The sequence below is a fragment of the Ornithodoros turicata genome, chromosome 1, assembly GCF_037126465.1.
Source record: "Ornithodoros turicata isolate Travis chromosome 1, ASM3712646v1, whole genome shotgun sequence".
NCBI classification, from domain to species: Eukaryota; Metazoa; Arthropoda; class Arachnida; order Ixodida; family Argasidae; genus Ornithodoros; species Ornithodoros turicata.
Window position 1 is genome coordinate 136,387,742 of NC_088201.1, and position 14,935 is coordinate 136,402,676.

The window sequence follows — 14,935 nt, forward strand, 5'->3', positions numbered from 1 at the left end:
CACGGTAGCTCCGTCGATAACGTGTTGGCTTGCTGAGCTCAAGATCGCGGGTTTGATCCCTGCCGAGGAGGGTATCATTGTGTGGGAGCTAAATATTGCTTCCAGCACCCTGTGTCGACGATTTCCGGTTTCCGGCGCACGTCAAAAGAGCCCCACGTGGTCGAAATTATCTGCAGTCCTACTACGGTGGGCTAGAAGGACTGGTGTGCTTACCGCCATATTCAATACATGGAATGCGCGATGCCCCTGTTTTGAAGCCAATCTCCTGAGCTCCGGCGCTATGCGCTCGCTGCGAACCAAGCGGGTTCTCGTTGAACTAGTCCAACATGTGCCGTGTGTGACGGTGTATGTGTGCTTGACTATTTTTATAGTGAATATATTTGGACCAGCACTACGTTGATTTGCCGCACTGACTGTTTACTAGCATCCGCAGTTCTTTGTAACCAAACCACGTGACATTTGCTACCGTCACGTCTGCCTAGCCGACGATCCCTGCAAGCGAATGATATCGGAATGTTGCGAAGCACGTGACCGCATGTCTTATCTTCGTTGGATGATGAAAGACGGGTCGAAAAACAAAATAAAGAGCGGCTACTGCGTCCGAGAGCTCGCCTCCTTGACGGTTTCTCTCTCTTCCGCCTAGATTATCGATAACGAGAGGATAGAGAGGTAGCAAGCGAGCTGGTGGTATAGATCCATAACTTAAAAACCCGAGACTAGGGGACAAAAAAACGACAAACACAGACAAGGTCTCTCAGGTTTTGAGACCTTGTCTGTGTTCGTCGTTTTTTTGTCCCCTAGTCTCGGGTGTTTAAGTTATAAATTATCGAGTTGCTGTGTACAGGAAGCTGGGAACACTTTGTCACGGAACATAGGCCGATGGTAGATTGTTGGTGCTAAATTCTCATTTAGCTAAACTATGGCGCTTTCTATACAGTGTATGTGTACAGTGTGTATGGTATCGGCCATAAAAAACGAAATTGTGGCACCGCAGTAGTATCCTCTCTGCACGCACGGTTTTATTGTTGACCAGTAGAACGACCGAGTCATATATATATAACGCGAAAGATATATTCCTTATTTCCTCACTCCTTCTTCCCTGCTCCTTATTTTGTTGCAGATATATCTATTGATACGGGTAGCACAGCGTGGTGATGGCAATGGTTTAACGGACAGAATGATAATGCGCGTGACATGAGTCGCGTGAGATGAGTCCACATTGTCGTCGTCACAATACCCCCCCCCCCCTCCTCGAAGTCGTGACCTCCTGGGCACGATGGTCGATGGTCAACGATGGTCAATGGGCACGATGGTCAATGGTGGTCAAGTGAGCGAAATATGAAGTGACGCTGTGCTGCCCGCAGTAGTAGCCCGGTGCCTCCTTGGTAGCGGTGTCGCCTGATGGATGGTGGCGACGTGGACGACAAGGCACAGGGCTAGGAATGACGTTCCGCACCGATGTGGACGATGGGGCGATGAGGCGATGGGGACGCTCTGCTGCACGCTGGAACGTTGGTGGTCCGAGGGCGGGAGCTGAGCCATCACTGGGTGCTTCTGCCACGGGCGTCGGTTCTCAACGGGGCTGGGGGCTTCTGGTCAGGTCGGGTCATCTTTGGTCTGTTCGGCAGGTCGGGGCTGGGGTGTCGATGGCCATGGCAGCAGCAGGTCGGTCGGGGCGAGCCAGCACCTCCACCAAATGATACGGGCAGCACAGCGTGGTGATGGCAATGGTTTAATGGACAGAATGATAATGCGCGTGACATGAGTCGCGTGAGACGAGTCCTCATTGTCGTCGTCACAATAATATATATATATAGAGAGAGAGAGACAGAAGAAAAATGCCACACTTGTATTATTAACCGAAAATGCTTGAATGGTATTGATGTTATACAGCGGCCTAAGAGCGCTGTTAGCGTGACATTATACAATAACAACGAATACACTGATGATGATAAATGGGGAAATTCGCCACCTGGGGTTGTGGCCCACAACCGACAGCCTTAAAGTGCAGCTCCGCTGCTGTTCCGAAAGTATGAAGACGTTGTGATATTCAGAACCGTGGTCCCAACTTCATTCATAAACGCACATTGCTTTCCAAATTTCCATACTCCTTCGTGAGAAATTTGAGAAAAACTACCGGGCGGTGGTTCCACTTGTGACGTCGTACTTGGAACTGCGCGGATTGGATAGCCACACCTAGCCAGCTCTGCCTGGCCAACGCCTCCTCTCCGTTGGCCTGGCAACCAGTTTGTGTTTGCACTCCGTCATGGCCGCTGTATCGTGCTGAAATAGCTGTCACGAGATATCGGGGACCACCGCACCGTTTTATCATGCTTTTTATAAGAAATACTTCGTCTTCGAGCACGTACTCGTTCTCAATAGCTTTGGTGGTGCTTTCTGCACGCGCAGCAAGTCCGCGCATAGTGCGCTGCCAAAGCTATTGAGAATGCGTGCCAGTACGTCACACGTTAGGTGTTAGGTCTTGTTGGTAGCATGAAGCACAGTGCGGGCACAGAATGTCCGCTCACGACGGCCGTCGTTGCACAACGAGGCCATCCTGTAAGGCTTGTTAAAGAAGACCAGCAAAACTATCTTTGAGGCTATTAACGACAGCAATTATCACGGAACACACCCAAAACATTCACCTTCGCCAATAGATCTCCGCCATCGCATCGACGATTTGGCGTTAGCCAAGCCACGAACGCGGCTAAGCCAGGACGAAGCCGGGATTGGTCAGGGTTTGCCGACCACAGGACCGCCGTGCCAGGGAAATTTAAAAAATTGTTTTCTTAAAAACTACAAACAAATGGGTGAAAATTTTTCACATGTATGCTCCCTCTGCGGAAACGAACGCACAGCCCAAGCATGGCTCCATTCTGTCGCAGTCGAAAATCGGCGGAGCTGAGCTTTAATGCCGTCATTATAACAACAACTTTATTTTTGACCTTGGCGAGTGGGGAGTTTCATCGCCAAAGGCGATACTCTACCCTATTGCTGGTGGGAATGGGGGGAATAAAATAACGAGCCCCTTCACAATAACGATCGAAGTCCGATGGTGTCCAGAAATGTCAGAAGAGCTTTGAGCGCAGAGCGTTGCTGGGCTGGATTCGGCCAGGGATCAAGCAATTTCGATAGGGAGAAGGGGCGAGAGTCCAGCTGACGAAGAGACTCGGAGAGTGTGGTTCGGGAAGGTTGGTAGTGAGGGCAATGAAGAAGAATATGCTCCAGATCCTCGAGCACCACAGTGGCAGCAGGTGGGAGAGTCAACTTGTCTCAAGCTGTAACGCCACTGAGCTGTAAAGGCCACATCGAGGCGCATTCTGTGGATTAATGCAGCATCTTGACGAGAGGTGTTTCGTGGCATGTGGAAAGCGAGCGTTGGATCAACTCTGCTCAACATAGAGGGGGGAAGAATGTCGGTTGTCCGTTGGCGGGAAGCCAGGGGTGTCAGTAGGCGTTGCAGAATTGAACAGCGGTCTCCTCTCAGCAGAACAATACTGGTCCGTTTCCGATACGAGAGTGCTGCTTCAGCGGCGCTGTCGGCCTGCTCGTTCCCCACGACACCACAATGGGCTGGAACCCACTGGGGAACTAGCCTGTGGCCTGCTGCGTAGATAGTGTGGCAAGCCATTAACACATCTGTGACTAGGGGTGCGGCTGGGCCTCGTATGCCGGAATTGTCAATTGCTTGAAGTGCAGATTTGGAGTCTGTAAAGACTGCCCATTCCCGGGGTGTAAAATCAGCGATGTGTTGTAGAAAGAAAAGGCTGGCATAGAGTTCCGCAGCTATGGAGGAGGTTGGATGTGAAAGGCGTCTTCCGTGCACTACGCTTTCGGATGGTATGACGAATGCCGAGGCGGACTTGTTGTTTCGGGATGCGCCATCGGTATATGCTGCCATAAACGTAGAAAACTTCTTGTCTACCAGAGCATGAAAATGGGCTCGGAGGACTTGAGGGGGGACCTGATCTCTTCTTTCCAGAAGGTTTGGGAGGCGTACAAAAGTGGGCGGTACCGGTAGAGACCAGGGGGCTTCGGGTGGTATAGTGTCCTTAGTTATGAAGCCAGTGACAGTCTGGCGTGTCCTCTGCGCTACTCGATAGAAGTCGCTTTCAGGCCGGTATCGAATTTTCCTGAGGAGCGGGTGGCGGGGAATGTGAGCACGCAAACGGAGGTAATGCCGAGCCGTTTCCCGTTCACGGAGAACCTCAATCGGGAGCTCACCAGCTTCAGCCAGTACTTGCCGTGTTTCAGCCATTCTTGGAACTCCGAGGCATTCAGACGGCGTCATTATAGATTATAAAGATACAAGTTGCAAAGCGTAATATACATGTGCCCTATATGACTTGCGAAGTGCGCGCTTGGTGTGCCCCCCCCCCCCGCCATATTACTTCTGTCATACTACCCTCACTCGTTCTGAGACCTTTGTCCTACATTTTGCAGTTGATCCGTTCACCGTATGTGTATCTGTTTGCATTTTCATCGCTTGTAGGCATCCTGGGGTGGCCCTGACTCTGTCGCGACTCATATCCCCATCTTTTTCTGTTACCTCATCACCGCCATCATCAGGTTATATTAAAAAGGGTGTAACATAGTTACAAATGAAACCTATTGACATTGAACACGGTTAAGGATATAATGTCATGATTGTTGAGTATATGGTCCCATGTTGAAGTGTAAACTAGGAAACCCTAAGCGGAGTTTGAGACTTCATAAATGAAAATGCACTACTTGATATTGCCTTTTGCTATGAGGTACACTAGAAGTTAAGAGTCTTGTGCTTCAATACTTGATCTGTTCCTGGTGCCTAACACCCTTCACTGGAAATGGGACTGCCAAGTACTTGGTTGACATTCAGATCACAAGATGGTTCTTGAGATGCACCACATAAAATTTAAGCATGACAGACCTTAAATCCAGATACTCCACGATATTCCTTGGGGAGATCCTTGTACAATTTTAACTGGATCTGTAGCATCTCGAGAAATGTTAATATGGCTTTTTTTTCAAGGCCACTGTACACATGTCCACAACAAAGTTCGTGTCCAGGAAGCCTTACAGAGGGGGGGGGGGGGGAGGGTAATATGTTTATTAAGAAAAAAAAGAAGGAAAGGTTAGCCAGGCAAAGAGCCGGCTTGCTATTCCAAAAAAATTAGAAAAACGAAACAGAGAAGGAAGGAAAGATGAAGGAAAAAACGGGGAAAACGAAAAAGACAAGGTTTACACTCAAAGACCTTGGCTGACACGCGAAGCTTAGCATCTTAAACGTCGCATAAACAAAATTAGACGGCGATGGAAACTAACCCTGGTTCCAGGTTTGACGAAGGCACTGAAGGAGGAAATGAGGAAATTAAGTCAGACTAAAAATAAATATTATAGCTACGTCTTTGTTGCGTACTCCCAGCAAATTTAGCATATGACTACTCAAAGTATCGAGCAAAAGAGGAACAAAATGACGCACAGCAGAGAACAGACTATATAGAAGGCAAACTCCTCATAGATCTATCACCGTTGTCGCACAACTTAAACTCCCGAATTATTATTAGTATGACATTACTTTAAAGCAGCATTACTTTAACTTGTATCTCTATTTCTTATTATGCCACTGTGGGAGGTAAATATGAAGCAGTCTTCTGCGGGTAGATAGGCAAAGGAAAAAAGTGGATATGCTAGTCTAAAAAGTCTCGGGACTGATTACTCCAGGACGCGATGTTGTGGTCTTCTGGGCAAGACAATATTCCGAATGATTTTCTTAGAAGGTACGCCGAGTAAGCTGCGCAATTTCTCAAAATTATTTTCCAGATATCGCTGGGAGAAGGGACTGTCCCGAACGAATGGAAATGCTCTCGTTTAAAACCGATACGTAAGGCAGGAGTCCCGACTTTGGTATCGAATTTTCTCTTCTTTCCAGCTTTTGTGAATTGCTAAAGCACATATTTTCCAAACAAGTAACATCATGATCAAGTAACAGCTTTCGTTGCAGCATATCCGTGGCCCTGGCCCTGGCAGCATGGCCCTGTTTGATTTCATCCACTACTTCGAATTTGCTTTATGTAATAACCTATAAATTGAAATATTGGTTTTGCATCTCTCCAAGGCATTTGACCGTGTACGTACCCTATAGAAAGCTGACACCTAATACCAAGATCATGGATTGGCTTCGGGACTGATTCCCTGTTTGATCGAACCCCATACACCTGGGGTATACGACAGGAGTCAGTCTTGAGACTTTTGCTGTTTCTTGTCTATATGCATGTCATATGTTAAGAACATTAATTGTAAAGCATGTTTATTCGCTGATGACTGCGTAACATATCGCGCGATATATTCCGAAAAACATAGGGATGTCTGAACGTGCGTCCTCAATATGCCGATCGTTCTCTCTCTCTCTTTTTCTTTTTTTCGCTTATGGCTCACCTTGCTTGCCTCATATTACGCACCTTTGCAAAGCAGTTTAGAACACATCAACGAGTGGTGTTACAAATTGCAAATCAATTTGAACACCGAGAAAACTGTGTCTATGCTGTTATATGTAGAACAAAGGCTTTGCCAACATCACAGTATACTTGCAAGGGAGCTTAGTACAAATACCTTGGGGTCGCCGTCCCGTCCGATTTTAGATGGAATTTTCACATGAGCTTAATAGGCATCACAGTCAAGAGAAAGCCTCTTCTATCTCAGAAGAACACTTCATTATGCTACTGCTTAGGTCAGACTACCGGTATATAGAACACTCGTGTTACCGATCGTCACGTTCGCGAAGGTAACTTGGGACCCCTTTGCTGCGTCTTTTTTGCGGGTTTCTTTCGAATTGTCGCCACTATACGAGTGTATTATGTGTATATATTATATATTATAATGTATGTTCCCTACTCCTTCCCAGGTCCCTTCTGGGACCAGTATTCTGAAATAAATGTATAAATCGTTATATTTTCGTGTCGTCCCGTTTGTCTTCCGGATTCCTTCCCTCTACTGACTGCTCATATGCAGACTGTAATCAGCAATTCTATCGCTTCCGATGGTTAGCTGCAGTTATATCTCACGCTTATGGGCACCGTGCGCTAGAGTTTTCTATCGACGGCAGCGGCCCCTCGAAGGGAAACGCGGCGTAATGCCCTGGTACCAGCCAGCAGCGTCTAGCAGTGCTGTGCTAGTTTCGCCGTTCGAAAAGAGCGATTTGAAGTTGCCTGCATAGAAGTCAAAGGAGAAGACAAAATGGAAACTAATTCTATGTGGTAATCTGCCACGACAACCAAGTTATTGTGAAAGAGAGGCAACTTGCCGTAAAGTTTCCGTCCTTCTCGCTGTATCGTCCCGCCGATCACGTATTTAAGAGAGCGCTTTCACGGCAATCCACCCAACGTGCCGCTCAAATCCGTTGTTTCAAAGTCATTCCTTGCATTTAGTATATTTGTCAATGACCAGTTGAGCATCACGATGCGGACTTATAGCACAGCAACTGACGTGAAAAAGTTGCGAAATACACCAATGAATGACCAATGAACATCGTGGAGCTTGGCTAAAATTAGTGTCTGCCATATGTCGTACAGTATTTATCTCTTTTACTCGGACCCTAATTTTGCGGCGTGTCGGCGAAGACTGGATTTGGACCTCGTCTTCCTTCAATATAAAGCTTGCATGCAGTGGCGTATCTAGGGTGTGGCAGGTGTGGACAGGTGCCATGGGCGCCAGGTGAACAGGGGCGCCATTATGTGGTCGGGTGTGAATGTGCCAGGTCGGGCACTCAACCTGGTACATTCATAAATTATCTAAAGCACCAGCCATTAGGGAGGTTGTAGTGTGAAACCTAGTGCGGACCACACGAAAACGTATCCCCAAGGACATCATGTTAACCATGTTGCCATGGGCGCAGGTAGCTCTAGATACGCCACTGCTTGCATGCGAACACAGGGAATTATTTGTCCTCCCAGAGCTGCGTTTCGCAAGCCGTCATCATTTTATGTAGGTGCATTCTATCCCTATGATCTTATTATCGTTGCCAAATCTTGTGATCTCGGTTTACAAGTGGTTCTTTGCTCCTTCCTATTCGTCCACGCACACACACGCAAACACACACAAAAGTAATCATGCGTTTGTCGAACAGCAACCTCACTGTTTCTTCTTAATTATTGTCATTTTTTTATTTTTTAGCATATTTTATGTTTTGTGTTTCTTTTGCGTGATATTTCTCGCTGCTTCTATGTTGCAATTTGCGACAATGTGTCTGATGCGCTATGTTCACCTATACTAAGGCCGCTGTGGTCGTTGTTTAGCACTAATAAAACATTTGTATCATTACATATCCAGTTTCAAACAAAAACACGCCTTATTTATATCCTGAAACAATATTGATTGACTGATTGATTTTTATTACTATGACTGTGCATCATTTGCAGGCACAAAGGGCTAAAAGGGAATCCCCCGACTTGAGCGATGCAAGATTGGGAATAATTTGACTAAGGAACTTATCCTCACAGTGCATCATCACGTTAACGGATTATGCATAAGAAAGAAACGAGAACGTTTTTTTTTTCGCTATCTTCGTAATGTATATTCCAATTTGTTGTTGACTGTATTATTCAAGTGAATTATTCAGTGAGAGATTTCCGTCATCATAGCGCAGGTACTGGACGTAGCTAGTCTCTGATGTGTAGTCTATAATTGGTAGGCCCAGACCGTTCAGTCCAGGCGTCAGTACCAGACCGTTGCGTGCGAAATCGCCACGGGTGGCGCTGCCGATCAAGCGACCGCAGCGTCCTCTCGCTAGTGCACGGTGCCCATAGCTGCTCTGACTGGAATTATCGGGAGAGACCGTTTAGGGCTGTCCTACTCGCATCACGGGGGTGCCCGTCTGAGAACTGGTGCTCCGCTTCGAACGGGCGCTGACTTTTACGTGGATATTTGTTATCTGCACATCGTTCCAGTCTATTTTGTTGTGAATTCACTATTCTTTTTACTTGACGAAGTGCGTTCGCAGGTGCACATCGAACGGAAGTCTTCGCAAGAGATGCGGTGGATGAATGCGTGAACGACGACAACGACAGTGTGACTAGGCTACGCGCCCGCCACTGGAGCCCGCTCGCATTTCAACAATACAGTCACAACATCAACAGCGTTAGTTACGCATTTACATTCAATAAATCGTGGACGTCAAAATAGAAAATTCTGTTAAAGATTTTAACATTAAAGTTGTGAATTCACTATTGTTTTTACTTGAAGTGCGTTCGCAGGTGCACATCGAACGGAAGTCTTCGCAAGAGATGCCGTGGATGAATGCGTGAACGACGACAACGACAGTGTGACTAGGCTATGAGCCCGCCACTGGGGCCCGCTCGCATTTCAACAATACAGTCACAACATCAACAGCGTTAGTTACGCATTTACATTCAATAAATCGTGGACGTCAAAATAGAAAATTCTGTTAAAGATTTTAACATTAAAGTTGTGAATTCACTATTGTTTTTACTTGACGAAGTGCGTTCGCAGGTGCACATCGAACGGAAGTCTTCGCAAGAGATGCCGTGGATGAATGCGTGAACGACGACAACGACAGTGTGACTCGGCTACGAGCCCGCCACTGGAGCCCGCTCGCATTTCAACAATACAGTCACAACATCAACAGCGTTAGTTACGCATTTACATTCAATAAATCGTGGACGTCAAAATAGAAAATTCTGTTAAAGATTTTAACATTAAAGTTGTAAATTCACTATTGTTTTTACTTGACGAAGTGCGTTCGCAGGTGCACATCGAACGGAAGTCTTCGCAAGAGATGCCGTGGATGAATGCGTGAACGACGACAACGACAGTGTGACTAGGCTACGAGCCCGCCACTGGAGCCCGCTCGCATTTCAACAATACAGTCACAACATCAACAGCGTTAGTTACGCATTTACATTCAATAAATCGTGGACGTCAAAATAGAAAATTCTGTTAAAGATTTTAACATTAAAGTTGTGAATTCACTATTGTTTTTACTTGACGAAGTGCGTTCGCAGGTGCACATCGAACGGAAGTCTTCGCAAGAGATGCCGTGGATGAATGCGTGAACGACGACAACGACAGTGTGACTAGGCCACGAGCCCGCCACTGGAGCCCGCTCGCATTTCAACAATACAGTCACAACATCAACAGCGTTAGTTGCGCATTTACATTCAATAAATCGTGGACGTCAAAATAGAAAATTCTGTTAAAGATTTTAAAATTAAAGTTGTGAATTCACTATTGTTTTTACTTGACGAAGTGCGTTCGCAGGTGCACATCGAACGGAAGTCTTCGCAAGAGATGCCGTGGATGAATGCGTGAACGACGACAACGACAGTGTGACTAGGCGAGGGCCCGGATTCTCGCTCCGCCCTGAGGGTTAAGTGCACGCGCAGGGGCCCTTCGTCCATTCACGAAGCATGGACAGAAGGGCCCCTTCACGTGCGCTTAACACTCAGGGCGAAGCGAGAATCCGGGCCTACGAGCCCGCCACTCGAGCCCGCTCGCATTTCAACAATACAGTCACAACATCAACAGCGTTAGTTACGCATTTACATTCAATAAATCGTGGACGTCAAAATAGAAAATTCTGTTAAAGATTTTAACATTAAAGTTGTGAATTCACTATTGTTTTTACTTGACGAAGTGCGTTCGCAGGTGCACATCGAACGGAAGTCTTCGCAAGAGATGCCGTGGATGAATGCGTGAACGACGACAACGACAGTGTGACGAGCCTACGAGCCCGCCACTGGAGGCCGCTCGCATTTCAACAATACAGTCACAACATCAACAGCGTTAGTTACGCATTTACATTCAATAAATCGTGGACGTCAAAATAGAAAATTCTGTTAAAGATTTTAACTTTAAAGTCGTGAATTCACTATTCTTTTTACTTGACGAAGTGCGTTCGCAGGTGCACATCGAACGGAATTCTTCGCAAGAGATGCCGTGGATGAATGCGTGAACGACGACAACGACAGTGTGACTAGGCTACGAGCCCGCCACTGGAGCCCGCTCGCATTTCAACAATACAGCCACAACATCAACAGCGTTAGTTACGCATTGACATTCAATAAATCGTGGACGTCAAAATAGAAAATTCTGTTAAAGATTTTAACTTGAAAGTCGTGAATTCACTATTCTTTTCACTTGACGAAGTGCGTTCGCAGGTGCACATCGAACGGAATTCTTCGCAAGAGATGCCGTGGATGAATGCGTGAACGACGACAACGACAGTGTGACTAGGCTACGAGCCTATGGTGAGCTAGCTCACCATAACGAGCCCGCCACTGGAGCCCGCTCGCATTTCAACAATACAGCCACAACATCAACAGCGTTAGTTACGCATTTACATTCAATAAATCGTGGACGTCAAAATAGAAAATTCTGTTAAAGATTTTAACTTTAAAGTCGTGAATTCACTATTGTTTTTACTTGACGAAGTGCGTTCGCAGGTGCACATCGAACGGAAGTCTTCGCAAGAGATGCCGTGGATGAATGGGTGAACGACGACAACGACAGTGTGACGAGCCTACGAGCCCGCCACTGGAGGCCGCTCGCATTTCAACAATAAAGTCACAGCATCAACAGCGTTAGTTACGCATTTACATTCAATAAATCGTGGACGTCCAAATAGAAAATTCTGTTAAAGATTTTAACTTTAAAGTCGTGAATTCACTATTGTTTTTACTTGACGAAGTGCGTTCGCAGGTGCACATCGAACGGAAGTCTTCGCAAGAGATGCCGTGGATGAATGCGTGAACGACGACAACGACAGTGTGACGAGCCTACGAGCCCGCCTGTGCGGAGCTGTGAAGCCAGCATAATTTTGCTCTCACGAAATAAAACACCATTTTTAGCACCACACTCCCAATTCAAATGGGTCCATGTCTAGTTTAGCGGCGCCACTCGATTTCAAACTTCTAATCTACATACCTGGATAGAATTTTGCATCGTGCATCGTAATCCAAAATAATCAAGCGGCGGTCGGTTCCACGAATTCCTCCAGAGATCAGTTTCCCCGGGAAAGTTTCGGCAGCGGCGACCATGTCATCTCCATGCGCCCATTGTTTACGTATGACAGCTTACGCACACCTCGCACTCTTCCCAGCATGCATTTCGCCTGTTCGTTGCTAAGACGCACAGCAACTCCGCTATCGGACGACAGTCGGCCTCCTCCTCACGCAATTGCTCCGCGCCAAAATTGGCACCGTCTTCTGTCAGCACAGTCTCGAACAACTGCGGGGAGGGGCTACCGCCCCCTCCCCGGACCCCCCCGCTTGTAATATGTACTGACCTGGCCTAACCTAACCTCACTACACTTCGTTTAGTGAGGAAAACCAAGCTCTATGGCTGATGCGTAGGAGTACCACAAATGATACCCGTCGAGATCTAGTGCTTTCATTGTGCATTCTTGGCAACGAGCGAGAGGGAACAGGCGAAATGCATGCTGGGAAGAGTGCGAGGTGTGCGTAAGCTGTCATACGTAAACAATGGGCGCATGGAGATGACATGGTCGCCGCTGCCGAAACTTTCCCGGGGAAACTGATCTCTGGAGGAATTCGTGGAACCGACCGCCGCTTGATTATTTTGGATTACGATGCACGATGCAAAATTCTATCCAGGTATGTAGATTAGAAGTTTGAAATCGAGTGGCGCCGCTAAACTAGACATGGACCGTTTTTTGTATGCATCTTCGGGTTTCTTGGTGTTCTCAGAGAGGAACACACACACGAATACTATTATGCTCTCTGCAAGCGACCCACAAACCTGCCAGCGTGGGACCCAGGTCTCCAACTGTACTATGAAAAGCTTACTCCTTTCGCATATAAGCACTTGGAGAAGCAGCAGCGACTCTAAACAGACCTTCAACTCTCACAGCCTGCTCATGGAATGTTCAGTTACGAAAGCAGTACAGGCTTCACTCTCCAAGTTTCTCACAAAAACTGTCAGTGCACGGATTATGTGTCAATGCGCCTTCCGTGCAGGCACATCTTTGCGGCATGCCGTGAACAGCAAATGGACTTGTACGATGAGCATTTAATACCACAGCAGTGGATGCGTCAATATTACTTTGAACAGCTTGCACAGCAAAGAAGTGAAACGTAACAACAGTAGCGGCGGAGTTTGGCAGCAGTAACAATTGGAATTACGCCAATATAAATGCTGCTTGAAGTGACACCGGTACTGCAAACGTAAAACACGACTCGAAGTGCGTCGCAACACATCTGCATGCGCTCCCTGCGCCCCAACCACCTTCCAGGAGAGCGTCTCACGTTAGTTCTAAACTCCGGTTTATTCGAACAAATACCCCGGCACACTCGAGTTCGAATTAACGAGAGTCCACTGTATTTCTGTTGCGATACTGTGCATAGTTTTTGTTGGGACTGCGGTTATCCATGGAAGACTTCATCTTTCACTAAAAAAAAATGTGCAGTTCGCTTAGCAATTTTTGAAGCTTAATTGACAAAAATAAGTTTCCCAGAATTAAAATTGTACAACGCCTTCCTGAATGGTGAAGTTTCCAGGAGGAAACTGCCGGAAGTCCCACAAATCGCCAGCGAGTACGTCGCCAGTTAGATTTTTTATCACTTTAGGTGAAACACCCTGTACATCTGCATGTATACTGCAGTCCTGCGAACAGAACTACGCTCCAACTCCCACTATATTCGTGTTCAACTTCAGAGGGAAAAGAAATCTAGTCCATCTACATACGCTGTTGGAGATTTAAGAGACACAGTTCTGCGCCAGGAGAAATACCACAGTACGACTATGGGGAAGGGCTCACATAGTGTCATGCTGCCAGTCTTAACAGCCCATACAGAAGCAGAGTGAGCACGATGGATTAGGTTATCTGGCGGAGGAGGGAGAGTGACATCTCTGTGCCCAGTCATCCTATCTGTGGCGCAGTAATATTTTGAGAGCCAATGGACTAGATTTCTTTTCCTTAGACTATAAAAGCTTTGTCAGATTCACACCAGTGTTGCACTCATTGGAACTGAAACTCCGCCAAATTCTAGCCTGTAGAAACCGAAACTGCCAGATGTGCACACCATTGCAGTAGGTGATCTGGTCCATGACTCAAATATATTCAACGTATTTGACACCGTCTCTTTTGCAACATGGCAAGCCATGCTATAGCAGACTGTACAAGCCCAAAGTTTCTGGCCGAAAAGAAACACCGCCGATGCACCAGAGCAACGCCGATGCTTCAGATGCTGCAAGCCGAAAGACACTGCAAGGCATTGCAGAAGCCGTCCGAAGTGCCACAAATGTGCCGGTCACCACGCAACGACGATGTGTGACCCAGAATATAAACCTCGGCCATCTGCCCCTGCTCCTGGAAGGTCCGCGACGGTCACTCTGGAGACAACAGTCAACCGCTCCCCCCAACGCATTCTACTTCAGACCGCCACAGCCTGGGCACACGCAACAAAGGAGGAAGTCTTCACACGCCTAATCTTCGATGGCTGCAGTCAGCGCACGTTCATCACTCGTCACTTGTCGCAAGCACTCGGATGTCAGATCGTTCGCACAGAGCAAATCTCCATTTGGGCATTCGGAGTTCAACACAAACGTCCAGAAGTACTGGAAGCAGTTGAGCTCGGTTTAAGGACTACGCATGGAAGTGGTGAACATCAAAAGCTAACAGCCTTGGTGGTGGAACAGATATGCTCTCAAGCCTTGGAAGTTCCACCTGATGTAATCAGAGAGCATATGCAGCAGTACAAGCTGGCTGGCAATAGCTGACTGTTGCAAAGGTGCCCTACGTCAACAAATAGAGATCCTGATTGGTGCGGACAACTACTGGGAATTTGTTACCGGGCACACTCTTCCTGTGTATCAAGGTGTACAAGCAGTTGAAACAACACTTGGCTGGACGCTGCAAGACCATGCTCTCTACCGAACGTGGTGCACACAGCAAGCTGTCACACGGTGACTGCGTTGCATG

At 47.1% G+C, this 14,935-nt stretch overlaps 1 long non-coding RNA gene across 1 annotated transcript; it reads left to right on the plus strand.

Moving 5' to 3' along the window:
- The first annotated feature begins 8,945 nt into the window (after window positions 1-8,945).
- On the plus strand, window positions 8,946-10,106 carry LOC135369542 (uncharacterized). The gene is made up of 5 exons (XR_010415103.1): window positions 8,946-9,114; window positions 9,220-9,367; window positions 9,487-9,623; window positions 9,743-9,879; window positions 9,999-10,106. It is a non-coding gene; the product is annotated as an uncharacterized LOC135369542 (long non-coding RNA).
- The last annotated feature ends 4,829 nt before the right edge of the window (window positions 10,107-14,935 follow it).